We start from the raw sequence: 19955 nt of genomic DNA on the forward strand, positions 1-19955 counted from the left end.
ATCCTTCCAGCCAGAGGAGAACATATGTATAATTAAGGGGGGGGGTCCCCCAGCAAGCACCCCCCCACACACAATTAGAAACAAATGGACTGAAATTGACTTCAATGCACAGGAAACAAGTCTGTCCAGAGTGATGTCAGCAGATACTCACAAAAGCCACACCTGCCTCGCAGGGTTCACCTGCTTTATCCCTGAGTCTTTCCAAAAGGCTCTGCATAAAAGACGGAGTATCCCACGGATTCGTTTTCAACACTCTTTTAAAGGACGCTGATACTGCACAGTAACTCGCAATCGTCATGAATCATTATGAAAAAAATCAATTTGCTGTATTGAAGTCGCTCTCTTGTAGGAACTCTTCCCTACCCAAAAGTGTGGATCCTGTTCAGACTGTTTGTTGTAGCCATGGCAGATAAAAAGGAGGCTGTGAGAATGAAACTGTTCTTATGCTTGATGGGAGAAAGAGGAAGAGAAATAAGTGAGGCATTCTGTGCAAACATTCCCCAAGCACAGCATACCCCAGCTACAATAATGGGCTGTTTTGATGCCCACTGCAACCCCAGAAAGAATGAAACAATAGAAAGATAACAGCTTTTTTACCAGGGTTCAAGCAATGGGGGGAAAGCACTGAGGAGAACTCTACCAATCACAGGGGTGTAGCTAGGGGATTGGGGGCCCATTTTCACCCCTCTCTCTCTGGCGGCCCCTTGGAGTGAGGGAGAGAATGAAGAAAATACAGAAGGGTGGATCTGGGGCCCCCTCAGGATCCGGGGGGCCAGAGTTCTTTGATCCCATTCGCTACACCCCTGGATCTAAAGATGCTAGCAGGCAGTTGCAGTTATGGAGTGATTAAAGACTCCATTACTAGGGACAGGATTGTGTGTGGAATGCAGGATACCTGAGTAAAAGAGAGATCATTGAGAGAAGTGGACTTGATTTGAGATAAATGTCTGGAAATAAGCAGAGCGTTAGAATTATCCAAGGATAAGGTTAGAGCCCTGGAAAGGCAAACAGTGGAACTTGTTCATACAGTCATCAGGAAAGGGGGATACAAAATATAAAGATAACAGGACACCACAGCACAGGGCTAGTTCTGTGGGGGGGGGGGAAACAGGCAAGGCAAAAAGAGAAGCACCCAGCTAATGGGGGGAAATGCCACAACTGTGAAAAGTTGAACTACTTTGCATCCCGCTGTTCCTCAAAACCAAAAAAGCTCAAACCTAGAGTACACTCTGTAAATATGGAAAGTGTCAGTGAATGTGAAGACATTCTGTGGGAATCAGATAACATGGTAAAAACAGTGCAGGACAATAAACAAGAACAGCAAAAACAATTATTTGCAAGCATGCTTCTAAAGGATAAAACGATGCAATTCCAATTAGATAGTGGTGCCAAATGCAACTTTATCCCTATGCACCTTGTGAGCCCCAGCATTTCACTGGAGGAGACTAGCCAGCTGTTAACAACGTACAACCACACTACCTTAAACCAGTTGGAAAATACAAGCTCAAAATTTGGAATCCAAAGACAAATAAAGACAAGTTGCTCTAGTAAGAACTAATCTGCCTACTTTCCTTTCACTAAATTTGGTCCGAATTGGTCAGGCAGTTCACAAGTTAGCACACTTGCGCCTGAAATGTCCGCGCATCTGCCATCTTGAACTGGGGTGGATGACATCATCACAAACTCTGCATTTGAGGTGTTCTTATGTGTCCCTACAACTGTACCAAATTTTATCCAAATCGGTTCCCACTTGACATCATCACAAACTATGAAGCCACTGAGGTGTCCCTATGTGTTTCTGCCTTACTGGATTTACAGACACAAATGAAACTTCAATCAGAAACTTGGATTTAAATAGCTTTCTACCACCCTAGATCAGGGATTACCAATGTTTTCAAACAAGTTTATCCCTTCTGTTTCATTTAATGTATTAAATGAAATTATTTATTTATTTATTTATTTAATAAAACACACACACACATACATTAAGTTTATTGAATAAAGTGTTCAGTAAGAAATACAAACTGACCTATCAGTCTACAAAACTGATGACTGACACTAACACTCTAAACCCTACCACAAGCCTATAAACAGAACTATATAATTAATTCTCTTAGCCGGCATGCTTGGGGATTGCATGGAGATGAGTGGCAAACTCCTCCCCAGCTGCAGCCACAACCGATGAAAAGGTGGGGGCGGAGCTGCTGCTCAGCGACGGGGCAGGCAGTGGAGAAAAAAGAAAATTGGGGTGTGTGTGTGTCGCAAAACAGCCTGAGGAGGCGGCCTGGCCTGGCCGCCGGGAGGAGGAGGCAGGAGGAGGTGGCAGGACGGCATGGCCTTGGCCCATCCAGATAAGGAGGCGGCGGTGGCAGGCCCTGGCCACCGGGAGGAGGAGGCGGGAGGCGGCAGCGGGACAGCCTGGCCCTGGCCTGCCCAGGTGAGGGAGAGGTGGTGGCGGGCCCTGGCCCCCCTGCCCAGAGGAGCCAGCGGTGACCCAGCCTGGCCTAGCCACTGGGAGCAGAAGGTGGGAGGCGGGAGGCGGCGGCAGGATGGCCTGGCCCTGGCCTGCCCGGCCCGGGCCCTTGGTGAGGAGGAGACGGCGGCCGCAGGCCCTGGCCTGGCCGCCGGGAGGAAGGGGGAGAAAGTGTGTGTGGGGGGGAAGTGGCTGGGTGGGGGAGCGGTCGGTCAGGTGGCTGGCCAGTCACAAAGCCGGGCATGCCGCCTTGGGTGTGTGTGGGGGGGATGGCTGGCCCTAACTAGCACTGGGGCAGAAGGTGGGGGGAGGGCAGGGGAGACTGGGGCAGAAAGTAGAGAACTAACTGGGCCTGAAGGTTGTGGGGAGAACAAACTGGGTCTGAAGGTGGGGGGAGTGTACTGCCGCACAGATGCTCTGTGTGAGATCAGCTAGTATACATATAATGCATCAGTGACAAGAACATAGACAATGTGGGAGTACAACACAGAGAGTGGGAGTACTCAGTGCTAATTTTCTGAAGCCTGTCCATCGGCTGAGGGAAGGGGTATGCTGAGCTTCAGCATGTAGCCAGCCAATCAGGAGCAGAGGAGGGCATCTCCTCCATTTTCTTCTGCAGGGGATATCCCTGTGGATATAAGAGGATTATCTTCCTTGGAGGCCTTCAGGAGAAGCCACCACCATTAATTTTTAATTTTAATCTGGTTTAATTGTTTTTGTTTTAATTTAATTTTTTAATTAAGTGTTTTTTATTTTAATGTAAACCACCCTCAGCCACTTTAGGAAGGGTGGTATATAAATCAACTAAATAAATAAAGCCAGCTATCCTCAGGTGAGGGAACAAATAACAGGGCTGCAGCAAGAATAGGCAACAGGGCTCTGCATACCACCTGAGAGGAGCCCTTCAAGTACTCCTAGGGGTACTCGTACTCTCTGCTGGGAACCCCTGCTGCCCTAGATCAAAAAGTGGCTGGTCCCGAGGAGTGAGCTGGTGGCATAATTTCAGCTCCGAATTCTCCTCCTCCACACCTTTCCCCTGCCGACAACCACTGCAGCAGTATTCCTGCATGCTATGAACCAGGGCAGCATAAAGTAATGGGTGGATGCAAATGTGGAAATGGACCAAGAATTTGGTTATCTGGTACAAGGTGTGGACAAGCAGTTTCCTGTCCGCTGATGGCTGGTTGTGGCAGAACTTGCCCATTCGGCAGCTGAGGTTCAGGTTCCGTAGGATATGATATGAAAAGTAGAAAAGGATGTAGAGGACCACCACCATACTGACCAGGACCTTGACCTTCCACTTTCCTGCCATGGTGATGTTGCGATTGCGGAGGACTGTGCGGAGAATGGCCCCGCAGGAGACACTGGTGATGATGAAGGGCAGCCCACACCCAAAAGCAAAGAGGAACAAGCTATATGGCCAGTACTTGGGCAGCTGATCAGTACGGGCACTTCCTATGCAGTTTGCTCTGTTGGTAGGGTTGGTATTGTTTGTAGATTCAGACAGAACAGAAAAATCAAGTGTAGGCGCTGAGATGGCCACCACTAGCAGCCCCACTGCCCCACTAAGAAGCTTGGCATGGCAAAGTTCTATGCGTCCATGAGCAAAGAAGGGGTGGACGATGGTGGCACAGAGGTTCAGGCTGATGCAGGCAATGAAGAAGGTGCTGCCATAAAGGGTGCAGAAGAAGAGAAAACGGTCCAGTTTGCAGACAGTGAGGCCATGTGTCCAATCCATGGGTTAGCGGTAATAGAATGCCAAGGGCAACAAGGAGAAGGCATAGAGCAAGTCACTGATGGCCAAGTTGAAGGAGTAGATGATGCCGGTGTGCCATGGGTGTTCACAAGCCACAAAGCGAAAGATAGCAAAGCTGTTCCCAACAACGGCCCCCCACAAACTGCAACCATGTTTCTTCTTGGAACTTGTCCATGTCATCTCCGGCCATATTCCTAGGCTCTGCAAACCACAGAGGTGCTACCCTGGGGAAACAGGAAGAATTGGGATTAGAATCTTCCAGCTGGCTTTGTGCTCAGTTACTAAGCAGCATTTGCTAAGAAATGCTCACACAAAGGCCTCATTCCATCAACAGCTTTCAAAGAAGATTGGGGTCCAATGGTCTTTTTCCTTTTTAGGAGGATAAAGGCATTGTCGTCCATGGTGTGCTTTCCATCCCACTGGGAAAGCAGAGTCTCTATAGTCCACCAACCCCAGCACAATCTGCTTGCCTGGAGCTGGTGGACCATAATCAACTGCATCAAGGGAAACCCTGCCTCTAACATTCCACCTGCAGCTTTAAACAAAATAAATAGCCTTTTAAAAAAATCTCCAGTCTCAGGCTAGCAATACCACCCACCCAATTCCACCCCCCCACCCCCTGTGTCTTCCCATTGTAATCCTTACCACAACCCTGTAAAGTCTCATTATTCCCATACTGCAGCAGAGGCTGAGAGGGAGGGGCTTGGCTCAGAGCACCTCGTGGTAGGGGCAAGTCTTGGTGTGAAGTTCAGTTGCTTAGCCAATACACTCTGCTAGCCCTCATGGAGACAGGGGTTGGCTCCCCCTGTGGGCAGAAGAGGTGGCCCTTCCATGAGGCAGCGTGAGGTGCTTGCCTCAGACAGAGGCAAAGGTGGGGGAGGGGCAAGGGCAAAAGCAGGTGTCCCAGCCTGCTGATCATGGAAACGGGCACCATCACACTTACAGCATCTGTCTCTTCAAATACCATAAGCGTGAAGATCATGGGTGTGTGTGTGTGACTGGTGGGCTGAATTCCTGCCCCAGGACCTGCTTGGAACACTGAATGACTGAATCGGGCTATTGTCCTTCATCTTGGGAATGGAATGCAAAATGTCTTGGACTGCCCCTGGTGGCAGCAGAGGATGCTCTTCCGTATTATAAAAGGGTGCCACAAATGAAGGAGCATCTACTGATGCCCATACAAAGGTGGGTACTGGAATAGGGCTTTCAGGGGCCAGCTGGTGGGCCTTTGGGTTAGAATGGACCCTCAGGCTGGTGTCCCATCTGGCCCATCCCTGACACCACCCCGTAGAACAAATGGCAACCATTCACTTATTGAGAAGAAAGTAAAGAGATCTCACGGGGGGGGGGATACATCCTGCTCCATATTTCTGGTGACCCCCAACTGACGAGAACCAAAACCTGTTTCTCTCAACCAAAGAACCAAAGCCCTGTCCCGCATTTTATTTCTTGGTCACACTATAGTGTGACAGAATGTTGGGAACAAGAACCTTCTTCCCCTGCTAATTGAGCAAGGAGGCACCTATTAAACTAGTTTTGCTTTTGTATTAGCGGGGGTGGAGATGAGGACACATGTCCCTGTTCAGCCCAGTATAGCACTGAGATTTAAAAAACAAACAAGGGATAGGGAACAGCTGTCCCTTTCATTTTACACCACTTAGTCGAGAAATACACCCACGGCCCAAGGTCTGCCTTATACATGGCCTTTATTGATCTCAGAGCAGCCTTTGACCTTATCTCAAGGAAGAGACTCTGGTTAAAACTGAGGGATTCCACCATAGATAAGTGCCTACTGCTACTTATATACAAACTTCACGAAGACTCCCGCCATTGCAGTGCCAGAGGTCATCTATCGGCAGAAATACTGACTCAAAGGGGTGTCAGACAAGGTTGTATTCTGGCCCTGATTCTGTTTAATTTCTATATTAACTCCCTAGTTTCCCACCTAAATGACCCAGATTTCCACCCACCTAAACTGGAAAATAAACATTTCTTGATTCTGCTTTACGCAGATGATATGGTCTTACTAGCACAGACCCCAATCGGATTGAAGCAGACTCTTGCTTCATTAAGTGCTTACTGTGTAGAAGAGGTGTTAGAAGTCAGCTATTCGAAAACGAAGGTGATGGTTTTGCTAAGTGACCCAAATCCCACTTTTGGCACATGAACAGCCATACAATTGAGCAAGTGAGAAATTTCAAATATCTTGGAGTCGTTTTTCGTTCTGCCGGAGGCCGAAGAGCTCACCTCAATTATGTAACTCAAAACGCCCAACAATCAGCTAATGCTATCAGGTCCTTCTTTATTTACCAAGGGAGCTCTCTTTATTCCTGCTGCCATAAAATTCTTCACAGCCAGAGTTTATCTGCAGCTTCTGTATGGTGCCCAGTTAGACCAATTTGAGAATTTCACCCCCCTGGAAGTAGTACAAATTAAATTCTTAAGAGCAATCCTCCAGGTTCCTTGTAGTGTTTCCAACACCGTTCTTAGGTGTGAGGCAGGAGTTTTCAGACTTGAAACGAGATTCTGGCTGAGCATTTTTAGGTTTTGGCTGAATCTGATCTTCTTCCAAACAGGCTTGGCTCCCCTAACACTTATAGATAGCTACACCTTGAAATGAAAGCTGAATGATAGCTTTGAAATGAAATGAATGATAGCTATGCCTCAAATTCAAATTACAATCTTACGGTCTCCTCCAGGAAGAGTTCATCAGGATGGGGTATGATCAAGCCATGCGGGTTATTAAACAGCGTGTCTTGGATATACAACTCCAAGTTGAACTAGCAAAGCTGCCGAGAGGGATCTATTTAGGCAATCAGTCTTTAAATGTAAAGCCTGCAGAATATCTAAACAGACTAATAATAGCAAAATTCAGGAGAGTTATGACTCTCACTCGTCTAAATGCTCTCCTCACTGCAGTTCTAGAGGGGAAGTTGAAAAAATTGCCATATTCAGCCCACCTTTATCCTTGCGGCTCTGGGGATATAGAAACTACTGCCTGCGTCATCCTTTATTGCACATTTTACAAGGATATTTGTATACGTTTTATTGCCCTGCTATTAACAGAGTTTCCTGATCATACTGACGAGTTTTATTTAGATTATCTGCTGTCCAATTTTAATGATCTGGTTTCTGGTAACGTGGCCAAGTTTTGCTGCATAGTTTGTAAAACTCGTAAAGAACTCACCATCTAATTGGTTGCTCCGTTACTGTTATTGTTTATGCTGGTCAATGCCCGGAATAAAGAATCTATCTATCTATCTATTTTATTTTGCTCTGTTAACCGCTTTGAGAACTTTTTTTGCTGGAAAACAGTACATAAATAATTTCATACTAATAATATATATTGAGATCTTCTTAGTAAGCGGGGCCACCATTAAAGAGTGCATATTTATCTCCCCCTTTCCCCTCTACCATTGTGATAGTTGCTGTTCTCTCATCTGCATCCTGTTCTCACAACCAGCTCTACCCAGGTAAGGCAGTGTTAGCCAGGGTAGGGCTAGGCATGAAAAGCATTGGGATCGCTCCCGATCCTGGCATTCCACCCCGAGTATGAAACCCAGATTAAAAGTGAGGTAGGACGACGCGCTTGGGCCCTCCTACCTCACCACCCGGCCGTGTGGTTGCTCATGGTGCTGGCATGAGCAGCCATCCTGGCCATAGAGACCGGGGGAAAGAGCAGCCTGGTAGCCAGGAGATATCCCAGTACACGGCACTGCTCATGTGGTGAATTGTGGGATATCTGACAGTTCCACCTGTCTTCCACTTGCTGCGCTGCTCACTGCTGCGCCGCTCATGTAGGAGTGTAAGCAGCGGAGCCCTCTGCAGGCTCAGATTGGGTGTGGAGAAGGCAGGTAGACTCCTGCCTTCCCCCGTTGGAATATTATTTGCAGTTTGCTTCAACAGCCACAAAGTACGATTGGTTTGAACAGCACTTAGCTAACTATGATACACGCCCTATCAATGGCGCTTGCAGTTGTTGGTAGATCCCCCACCCCACGCCTTGAGGATATTTTATGATGGCACAGCTTAAAAGTATGTCTCAACGGAGAGGGGAAACCAGGCCAAGGCCACAAGCCAGATGGCTTGAGATTGCAAGTGGGTAATATAACACTTGGAAGCAAATCGGAACCTTTGTTTGGGGTTAAACTCACACTTTGGCTTGTATACGATGTGCAGGTGTGGAAATTGTTGACTCCAGAGCAGGGTTTCTTAACTTTGGGCCTCCAGGTGTTGTTGGACTACAACTCCCATCATCCTCAGCCAGAAAGGCCATGTCTGGGGATGGTGAGAGTTGTAGTCCAACAACATCTGGGGGCCCAAGGTTAAGAAACCCTGCTCCAGAGTATAAAAAGATGGATGGCCTCCCCGACTTTTTGCTAGCACTAAAAATAAAGCTTTGTTTGAAACTTTGATACTGGTGTCTAGTGAAAATACCTAACCAAGAGACAGGCAAAATATAGGGAGTAAATCTCTCTTCTAACACCCTCCACCCCAGCCCCTACAGTCGTGTGAATCTTTTCTATTTCATGTGCACAAACATTTTCATTTTTCTGTCATCCATTGCTGGGATCTTGATAGCAAAGCATCTTTCCCCATGATTACAATCACATTGAAAGATACTGTACAGTGGCTTCCAGATATGATCGGAGTTCTTCATTTTTGTCTGCAGCATCAGTAATGTGGTTTTGGGTGGCATGCAAACTTATAATTACTAAAGTGACACTGAAGGTTTTGGAAACATGGAGGAAGCTCCTGGAAGAGGTGAAAGTGAATGGGCCAACGTTGGGCATTGAAAATCATGTCACAAGATTGACAGGGTTTTTAAAAAGTGTGTAGAACCCCCGTCCCGCCCAGAGGGTCCCTAGGTGGTCCCCCAGCGTGGTAGCATACAGGCCTCTTTATGAAAGCCACCCAAGCACACTTCAGATACTGGATTTAACTCTAGAAGATGACAGACATGCAAAATGAACAGAATTATGCCGAATAAAGGAAAGAGTCTCTGTGTATCAGGGGCATACCTAAAATTGGACAAGTGTCTCTGGGCCTCTGAGGAAGGAGGCCCTGCTGGCTGGCCCATAGTTTGTTCTTGTGCATGCGTTTGTGCATAGTTTGTTCTTATTTGCATAGAAGCAAGAGACAGGGCAAGCAGCTGAGAATGTTTTGGCTTTCACACAGTGGTGGGTGGCACCAGCAAAAAAGGGTGGGTGGGGCATAGAAGGGCCAAAGGGCATTTATGGGTGGGTGCGCCGCCCCTCACATATTAGAACTCTAAAACAGAAATGGTGGGGGGGACGACTACATGCTTGAGGGCAGTTGCTCCCCTACCCCGTCCCTCTGCTCGAGCTGCCCTGGATATCACTACATCCTAACAATTCTTCTGCAGCAAATATATGTGGGGAGCGGGGAGAGAAGGGGACCCAGAGGAGAGGGCCATCTTCTTTGATTGTCCTGCCACTTACTCCCGCCTTGCTAGACCCCTGCTGCGCACGCATTGTGTTTAACATAAGAGGGAAACAAGGCTATTTATACATTACAAATGTAGGACTAGGCCAGTCACTTTATGGTTAAACATCAAACTAATTGCAATAAAAATGACATTTGGGTTTTTGTTCTCAGGAAGGTATCACAAGAAAGCGATCAGAAGTTGACCAAAATCGGAATGGGACATTTTTGAGGGGAATTTTTCTTGGGGGGCACCATTGATGGTTTTTACCTAAGTTTACTTAAAGCAACATTACCTTAGAAAAACACCCATATTTGGTCCTCTGTTGGCTTAATAACTGTTATAAAACGTACTTGCCTAGCCTAAAACCTATTTCCAAGTAAAGGTTTTTTAAAAAGTTATTGATTTGGTGCACACGCACCAGAGAGAGATTCCTGCCTGCAACCTTGGAGAAGCCACTGCCAGTCTGTGAAGACTATCCTGAGCTAGATAGACCAAGGGTCTGACTCAGTATGTGGCAGCTTCCTATGTTCCTATGACGTTGCTTGCCTCCAGACCGTTGGCTGATAATGAGCTCTTTGTATGAGGACCTTTAATGCATCATTTGTCTGAGGCAATGTTCAGGTGAATGATATTTGCCAGACAAAACTACTGTTGCCTGCATTAGGAAAATTGTCAGTCTTGCAGACAAATTTCTCTACTGACTTGTATGTTTCTTGTTGAAGTCTAACTTTCCCTGGATTTTAAAGAAGGGCTGGATCATGTGAGCAAGATGTTTCGCAGGCAATTTTCTTGCTTTGCCCAGCAATGTTTTCTTGGCTCTCCCAGCCAAGAAGCCTGATCTTTTGCTTGGAAACAGGACACTAGACTAGAAGGACCAGTGTGGCAAGGCAATTCTTCTGTTTGCTCTGAATACTTATTTTATTTAACATATTTTTATACTGCCCAAAACTTGTGCCTCTAGGCAGTTGACAATTACAATCATTTAAAACAAATGTTAGAATCATTTAAAACCAACATTAAAAATTAAAACCATAAATCTAATTATGACTTTAGAATTTCAGAAGTCAAGGGCATGCATAGGCTTGGCTAACCCCAAAGCATAACACACAACGAAGGGGCAGAATCTGTAGCATCTTCAATCTGGCCCAATCCCATCAGACCACCCACCCACCTCCTCCTCACCTGTAACCCAGGGGACTCCACAACAGGTTCAGCTGACAATCAAGAAGCAAATGATCCAGGAGGAGGAAGTCATCTGTCTCCCCTCTGACCACATCTTTCACACTTGAAGTTGAAAGAAACACAAATTTATATTAAAGGAACCATTGGCAAATAGTTTTTTAACTGGGGGCAGCAGGCTGAAAAGCACAATTTGTTGATTGTTATTAGCTGTTATCTGCCACTCTTCAACAAAAGCAGCAGTTCAAGACGTTTACATAGAAAAAGGAATAAGACCCTGTTCCCAAAGTGCTACCACCTTAAGTGATACAGTGGGGAGATGCTTTACTAACAAGAAGAAGGTTGCCAAAGTGCTCAGTCTACAGAAGGTAGACACCAGCAAGCAACAGCCACGGAAGAGATGCTAGTGCTGGACAGAACAGGGAGAGTTGCTCTCTCTTGCTGCTAAATAGAAAGAAAAGAACACCACATATTTATACCGCTTTTCAACAAACGTTTCCAAAGCGGTTTACATAGGCAGATAGACAAACAAGCAAGCAAAGACGGTGGATCCCTGTCCCCAAAGGGTTCACAATCTAAAAAGACACATAAGACAGACACCAGCAACAGCCACTGGAGGAATGCTGTGCGGTGGGTGGATAGGGCCAGTTGCTCTCCCCGTTAGATAAAGAGAATCACTTGAAAAGTGCCTCTTTGCCAAGTTAGCAATTCAACTGAAACTCCTTTGGATCATCTTGAACATGTTTTTCATGACAATTTCAGCTTTAATTAGAAAACATTCTAGTCGTTATCGAGATATGCTTGAGAGCTTGGGAATAATGCCTGATGACATTTCAGGAGCACAGTCTACAAAGTTTTCTAGTGGGCAGGACACAAGAGCTTCAAGGCCCTGCATAGCTCTTGTTCCTCAAGAATAAATATAAAATTATAATGATGGAAATGAATTATGCCAATTAGCTTAAACCTCATGATCTTCAATGGCTGCAGAATAGGTTGTGTGTGCAAGCCGGCTTGTATCGAAGGCTCTAGTTCGTACCAAACCAGCCCCATAAAGAATGAGGCCGGTCCGAGTTTGAGCTGAGCTCAGATCGAACTGAGTTGGCTTGAAGGCTCAAGCCACCATTTTACGAAGGGCAAGTGGCGGTGCCCATTTGTGGCACCATGTGCCACTTTCACAGATTGGCCAGTGGTGTCTGCCACTGTGGTTGGCTTGCCAATCATGTCACTCAGATTGTTGCTGTGGCACCTGTGATCCCATTGGCCGGGGGGAGGGGAGGGTGCAGCAGAGGAGGGCTCTCTGGGCCATGGTCCTGCTGCCACAGTTAATATTAATTTAATTTAATTTGAACTGCAGATGGCCCCCATCTGCCCTCCCCCCAGCTGTGAGCAAGCGCCAGGGGCTACTCGGCAGGGGCTGCAGCCCTTGGCTGGCCTCCTATCCTGTTGAAGACTTCTGCACAACGGAGGGTAAGTAGAATTTTTTAAACCCAGTTTCCCCTCTAGATTTGGTGTTTAAATGGGGCCTTCCTGGTTTGAGAGGAGGGTTGCTGTTTGTTTTTGCTGTGCTCTCTTTTGCTTGTGTTTGTTGTTGTTAACAGGTGAGCAGTTGTGTAGTTATACTGTTAATTACTTTCGTAGTGTGCTAGGTGGTGGTGGGCAGTCAGTGTAGGTTTTGGTGGGGGTGCTGTTTTAAAAATTATTATTATTAAAAGCCCCAGGGGGAGGTCAGAGTGATGGCTGACATTTGCTGCTATGCCCTGAGCAAGGCTCAGAGCTGAGTGGTGGTCAGGGGGAGGGGTGGCCCTGATGCTGTTGGGTTAGGGGATGGGGGGCAAGGAAGAGGGGGCTGCTGCAGCTGCCCACTCCCAAATTCTTCACTCCCAGCGACCAAGTTATGCACAGGTTCTCCTAGCCGGAGAAGCCTGCTGGCCCTGCATGTTCACACCACAGGTGCTTCTTATGTCCACTGCAAGGCACAAGTCAGCAGGGGGAAGGATGCCAAGCATCTTAGCACATCCTCAATGTGGCGACGCACCTCGCAGTGTCACCCTGGTATCCTTACCGCTGCTGACAGTGCTCACACACCTAGTTGTGTGCTGTTGAGAAGCGCTGGCAAGGGGCGTACACCAGCTCCTCTGAAGCAGGGGATGCTCCCTGTCAAGCAGTGGGCAAAGGGATCAGGCAGTAAGCATCCTGGTGATGCAGACCCACACCCACTAGTAACTAGGGGTGTGCACGGAACCATCTGGCCCAGTTCGGTACGAGGCTGGACCAGCCTTGAACGGAACTGGGCCAGTTCGGTCCAGCCCCCATCAAAACCACCACCACCTGGTGGTGGTCCTGGTTTGGTCCTGGACCGGCCCGCGAATTTTTTTAAAAAAATGTCAAAGAAGTATATGTAGCCCCTTCGGGGGGATTGCTGTAGCCACGGGGGGGGGGGTGTTGTCCGCTCAGGTTCCCTCTCCCCCCGCCAGCCTTCCTCATCACCGCCGCGGCCAGTAAGGAAAGCCTTTTGGGCCTCCAAAATGGCGGCCGCTCGCTTGTATGGAGGCCCAAAAGGGCCAATAAGGCTTTCGTTACCAGCCATGGCAGTGATGAGGAAGGCCGGCAGGGGTTGAGGGAACCTGCGCGGATCCCCCCCCCCCCGCAGCTACAGAAAGCCCCCCGAAGGGTCTACAGGTACTTCCTTAACATTTTTTAATTAAAAAAAAAAATCGTGGACCAGTCCTGTTCCGGTCCGATGGAACTGGAGGTGGTGGTGGTTCGGTTCGATCCCGAACTGAACTGCCGGACCGGTTCCGCACATCCCTACTTGTAACATGGACCATAGGTGAGATGATGGCTCTGGATGACCAGCCATTTCAGATGGTGGAGAATGCCGGGTTTTGCCAGCTACTCCAGGTCCTGGCACCCAACTATAGGATCTCCTCAAGGACCACCTTCAGTCAGACGGTGGTTCCCTCCCTGTACTGGCAGTGTAGGGAGCTCATGTCAGGCATGCTGGTGGGAGCAGGGCCTGAACCCAGAGTGCATTTCACACCTGACAGTGTCAGTGGACTGCACGCTGCTTTCATGTCCTTCACTGCTCAATGGTGCAGGCTGAAGAGAGAGGGGAAATCCGGTGCTGCCGCCACCGTGGCCAGCCCCACCCGTACAGTACAGCACAGGTGGGCCGTGCTGCATGTGGAGGTGATGGACATGGCACACACATTGGATGAACTGGTGGACATGATTGGTCACCAGACTGAGGAATGGCTAACCGGGAAGCCAAACCTCAGGCAGGGCTTTATTGTCACTGACAATGGCTCCAATATGACCAAGGTAGTAGACCAGCTGCAGTGTGTGTTCATACACTGTTGGCCCTCACTCTGCACCTGGTGGTGTTGGACACCCTCAGCCTCAAGGAGGCAAGGGGGTCCAGAGAGCGGGGCTGCCCGCCAACAGATGCTGCTGTTGCCATGGCTGCACTTGTAGAAAAGTCCAGCAAGATTGCAGCCAGTTTCCATCGGAGCAAGAAGTGAAGGTGCTTGCTGCATGAGCAACAGCATGAGGTTGATCTCCCTGAAGACTTCATCCCTGGGGATGTTGAGAACCAATGGAACCCCACCCTTCTCTTGTTCCAGCACCTGCTAGACCACCTCCAGCCTCAAAGGCAGGATGCCTCTGAGTACCAGTTGCAGGGGAGTAATGGCAGGAGAGAGGGCATGCCTTCAACTCCTGCCTGTGACTTCCAGCGGCATCTGGTGGGCCACTGTGCGAAACAGGATGCTGGACTAGATGGGCCTTGGGCCTGATCCAGCAGGGCTATTCTTATGTTTCTTATGTTAAGAGGCACCCCTCCATGACCTGGCAAAGAATCGTGGCTTGAGCATGTGCAACCTCTCCATATCAGCATGGAAGCTCATGTCCGAGTCAGTCCCAGCAATGGAGCCCTTTCTGTTTGCCGTGAAGAGCTTGTGTGCTGGGGTATCACCTCTGAGCCAGGCCTTGCCCGCCACACTTCTCCTTGAGAAGCTGATGGGAGAGCTCCAGATCCTGTTGCTCACTAAGAACGGCAGAGCCCTGGCAGGTCGGCTGAGGATTGGGGTAGTGGAGAGTCTCTGTGAGAAGTTGGGTGTCTTGGAAGACCATGTTTTGGCCTGCCTGTGTGGCCCAACTATGAAGGGCAATGTTGTCCACATGGACAACCTGCCTGGGTGAAGGGCAACTGGTTGAGTGAGAGGAAGAGCAGGTTCTTCCCAGTCCAGCAGCATGGCATCCCGGGCAGCACCATGACCAGCAGTTCCTCTCATTTGTTCTACCCAATGGTTTAAACTGGGGTGCCCTGCTGGCACCTTGCCAGGGGTGCAGGAGGCTCTGCTGACTACACCCTGTAGTGGTACTGCCCAGAGTGTTATGCAGTACCTACAAGACCCAGTAGAGGAAGACCCAGAGATGGACCATATCCAGTTCTGGGCAGCGCATCACCAAGACTGGCCAGACATGGCAGCGGTTGCCAGACACCTGCTCTCATGCCCACCGACTAGTGTCCAGAATGAGGTGGTGTTCTCCATGGCTGGGGATGTGGTGACACCCCATCACTCATGCCTGGACTCTGCCTTGGTGGAACAACTGGTGTTTCTCAAGGTGAACCTTCCCATGCTTGGCTACCCCAAACAGTGACTGCCTTGTGAGTTGGATGGCAGTTGGTGCCCATGGGGCCCTGCCACCCAGCCCACTGTGGAGTGCCTAGGCACTGGCCACAGGAAATAATGGGACCACTTCGAATCACCATTACTCCCCAAGGCAGGGGAAAATAAAACCTTGAAAAAGATCAAATTCCTAAAAGATAACCTGAGCGCCCTACTGCCTTACGGGATGGGTGGTGGTTGGCACCCATGGGGGCCCTACCTCCCAACTCACTTTCGTGTCTCTAGGCACTACCCATGGAGAATAATGGGGCCACTTTGAATCCCCATTATGCCCTATGGCCACACCTTTTAGAACTGGCTCAAGCATGGTTCAAGCTCAAACTGAACTACAGGTCAGCTGGACCGAGCTGGTATTCGATTCAGGGCACCCAGTTTGAACTTGAACCAAAAGAGTTCAAACCAGTTTTGTGTGCTTCTCTATTGCAGAATTGGTTGGATATAGCCTCGAGTTAAATGTTTTTATTTCAGTGGGAAATAACGAAGCATGTGTTTTGGCATACCAAAAAGAGACAACTTGGACACACTTGGCTTTGACTGGATTGTGCCATGTGTGCTTAGATTACATACAGCACAGAACTTCATGACCTAAAGCTCTCCCACCATAGAAGACCATGGCTAGAGTCTTTCAAAGGTGCTACAGTATTAAGTTTCTGTTGCACACCCCCGTCAAGAAGGCAGCTTTAAAAGGGTCCCATGATGTTTCCCCTATTGTTCTCTTTTCTTCTCCTTGGACTGCCTCTTGCATGTGCATTCTGCCACTTGACTTGATTGGGAGCATAATCATATAGTGGCTTTCACATGTGGAACTAGAATACTGAGAAGGGTATGTATGTACTAACTTATATTCTCAGTACACAGAGTTCGTTTTAAGGAACAATTGGCAAATGGCTTTTCAAGATGAGGACTGCAGGTTGAAAAGGACAAGTCAAACTCTTGGCCATGCAGAGACCAATTGCACAGGCGTGGTGGCCTCCAAAATGGCCACCACGCCAGCAAAGGGGTGCCAGACCGAACTGGCCCGGTCTAGTTCGGGTTCAGTTCGGACGCGAACCAAACCGGGCCAGCCAGTTCCATGCACACCCCTACTGCATACTGGTAGTGCTGCCCCACATATTTGAACCTGAGAAGATGCTGGCTGCTCTAATGAATGGGTATATGGAGATAAGCCTCCTTGAGATCTAATCTATTGATGCCAGCCAGTCTAGATGATGAAGTGCCTCTGCCACTGACCTCAACGGCTCCATCCCGAAGTGTTCATGTTTGACCCACTTGTTTACACATTTCAGGTCCAGCATGGCTCTCCTCGACCTGTCCTTTTGGGGGATGGTGAACAAGATAGAATAGACACCCCTCCCCTCCTGACAGGCAGGACCTGGCTCCACTGCTCCAATGTCTTCCAGATGTCGAGTTGCCTTCAGGAGCTCTCCCAGGCGTGAACATAGCCTGACAGGCGGCCCTCCAGCCTGATTGCCTTTAAGTCATTGCTGGGGCTTGGCCTGCTTGTTTTGTATGAATGGCTGCTTTTAACCTACGGTGACTCTGCGTGTATTACGTGGTCGGTTCCAGGAACCCCGTTAAGTCTCTTTCCCAGCCCCTGAAGGACTGGAAACCTCGAAAGGGCTGAAACTGCTGGAATTGTCTCTTGAAGGCTGGTCTTCCACAGGGCTGACGGCATGGTCTTTTTCTTGTCTCTGGATCCCAGCAGTACGTCTTTCAAAGCAGCCTCCCCGAACAACTTGGTGCTGTTGTAGGATACTGCTATCAAGTTGTTCTTTGATGAAGTATCAACTTGCCAACTCTTCAGCCATAAATGTCACCTTTCCACAATGGAAGCTGCCTTCTCTCCTGCTGTTACTCCCCTGCAACTGGTACTCAGAGGCATCCTGCCTTTGAGGCTGGAGGTGGCCCACAGCCTTCAGACTAGAAGCCGTTGATAGACCTCTCCTCCATGAAGTTATCCAAACCCTTGTTAGCCATCCAGGTTGATGGCTATCACCACATCTTGTGGCAGAGAATTCCACAAGTTGATGATGCGTTGTGTGAAAAAGTACTTCCGTTTGTTGGTCCTAGATTTCCTGGCAATCAATTTCATGGGATGACCCCTGGTTCTAGTTTTATGTGAGGGGAAGAATTTCTCTCTATCCACTTTCTCCACACCATGCATATTTTATAGACCTCTATCATGTCTCCCCGCAGTCGTCTTTTGGCTTTCTGTTGTGGCAGGCAACAGCCACTCCTGATTCACAGCTCTTGTAAATACCTCGGATATAGGTAAAAGCATGTCCTTAGGTTTCGCCCTGGTGAAAACCAAGCCCCCTTTTACAGTTGGCGCTGACTCAGATTTCCTTAGCCTGCAACCCAATTGCAGCAATTACTCTAGTCATGAGGGAGTTAAAGTCCTCCGAGAAAATAAAAATTGAGAAGTGTTTTCCAGACTCAGGGCCTTCCCCACCTGACCATTCCCCATCCTCCTTGTCAGCAATGGTGTCAGGATCCTGATCATCCCCATCTAGGCCAGTTATCTCCTCAGTATCCACCTCAATTTCAACAATGCAGGTAGATTTTTGCTTATGATTTTTGGTCTGCAGAGGCCTAGGGTTAAGTACATCAGGGTCCTCAGATGAGTGCAAGACCTTAGATCTACACTTTGAGTCCTTAGATCCAGCTAGTTGATCAGATTTATGAGCACCAATATGTTTCTTTTTACGCCTTGCCTTCCTACGGGGTGGACTAGCTGATTCAGAAGAGGATCTGTCAGAGGATGAATACTCCCTCCTACTTTTTCTAGATTTCCTATCTTTCTTATGAGGCCTGACCTGGTGAATGGTGTCTATGATGGCATTTCTAAACCAGGCCTGCCACTCAGGGGTGGGGGGTACGGACTTAGGGCGAGTTGTAGTTTTTGATGGACCTGGCTAAGGATTAAATGTTTCTTGAGGGGATGCTCCTCCTGCTACCCTCAAGCCAGTCCCGGCTGCCCCCCTTTACCTCCCTCAGAGGTGTTAGGGCTTTCCTCAGGTTTTCTTCCTCCTCCGTGGTGCGGTCCTGTTTTTGCGCCAAAACGGCGCCATTTCCAGCATCCTGTGCCATCTTGTGGGGCATAGCTGCTCCTGCTGCCATGCCTGCATGCCCTGGTGCTCCGATAGCCCTGATCTCCTCTGCAGTAAGGGGAAGCTTTTGCAGGGGAAGTGCCCATTCCTTGCCGAGGGCAAAGACTGAATGCTGCTCTGAGCGTTCCTCGTGGCCCGATGGCTGTACTACTTGCAAAGCACACTGGGCCGCTATACTGCAAGTCTCACAGCCAACTATTGGTGGAGGCCAACTTATTAGAGGAGCTCCAAATGTCTTGGTCTCCTCAGGGAAATCCCTCTTGCACCCATTCCCTTTTGGTACAAGTATAATTTTGTACCATGCAGGGAGGGGGAAAACAACAGCAGGAGAGGGAGATAGGGAGAAATGAGGAGACACAATAGAAGTTTGTTTTTTAGTTTATACGTGTGTGTGTGTGTGTGTGTGTGTGTATTTACACACTTACACACACACACAGAGCTAGAGAGAGCAAGGAGGAATAAAAAGCTGAAGTAAATGAAGTATTTAGGAGGAAATAGTAAATGGATAACAGCTAAGACTAAAATTTTGAAGAGAGATTTTAAGGCTGCCTGGAGCTACGAGGACAGAAAGAACTCCAGCTGAGTTATCCCCCTCAGGCTCTAGTAGGCGTGTTTTTCTCTACTTTTAACAAATCAAAACTGTCCTGCCTTGGAGCTCGTGAGGGGCATAACCCATGGAGATGTCCTTGACGCCAGCAATGGAGAATGGGTGGGGCGCAGGGAAACCAGAACAGTGAAGTCACGCAGAGGCTGGGGTGGGTGCTTGGTAGGAGCTTTGAATGATGTCATTACCACTGATTTCTTGCAGGTGACTAGTATGCCCCAGCACAGTTACTGTGCCCCCATCCCACTGGCTGAATTCTATCTCTAAGAGTACATCGTACATTCCCAGAGAATTGTGGCACCTTTGTGCAGCCCTACTGGCAGAGACTGGATCAATTCAGACATGACAGCCGATCACAGTGTCTAAACATCTATCTGTAACACTCTAGGTGGTTTGTGGCACATCTTGTGAGAGTCTGAAGTCCTCTCTTGTGAGACTTCAGTCAGAGCTGGAATGGCCAGGGGGCGGAGGGTAAAGGCCAAGGGAGGTGGTCCCGGCTTGCTGGGGTAGGGGGCTGGATCGGCCGGTGGGAATATAATGTCAGGGGAGATGGTCCTGGGCTTGGTGGGCCAGGCCAATGTGCAGTCTACAAGGGGCCAGTCAACTGCTCCTGCTCCTCCACCTGCAGTGAGCAAAGGGGCTCAGGTAAGGGTGGGGAGACCTCTGGGACACTAATCAGGCACTGGGGAGGGG

At 48.7% G+C, this 19955-nt stretch overlaps 1 pseudogene; it reads right to left on the reverse strand.

The window, feature by feature from the left end:
* Positions 1–3102: 3102 nt before the first annotated feature.
* LOC128347402 (P2Y purinoceptor 11-like) lies at positions 3103–10960 on the reverse strand (annotated as a pseudogene).
* Between the last annotated feature and the right edge of the window lie 8995 nt (positions 10961–19955).

Source organism: Hemicordylus capensis, chromosome 2 (assembly GCF_027244095.1).
Source record: "Hemicordylus capensis ecotype Gifberg chromosome 2, rHemCap1.1.pri, whole genome shotgun sequence".
Classification (NCBI taxonomy): domain Eukaryota; kingdom Metazoa; phylum Chordata; class Lepidosauria; order Squamata; family Cordylidae; genus Hemicordylus; species Hemicordylus capensis.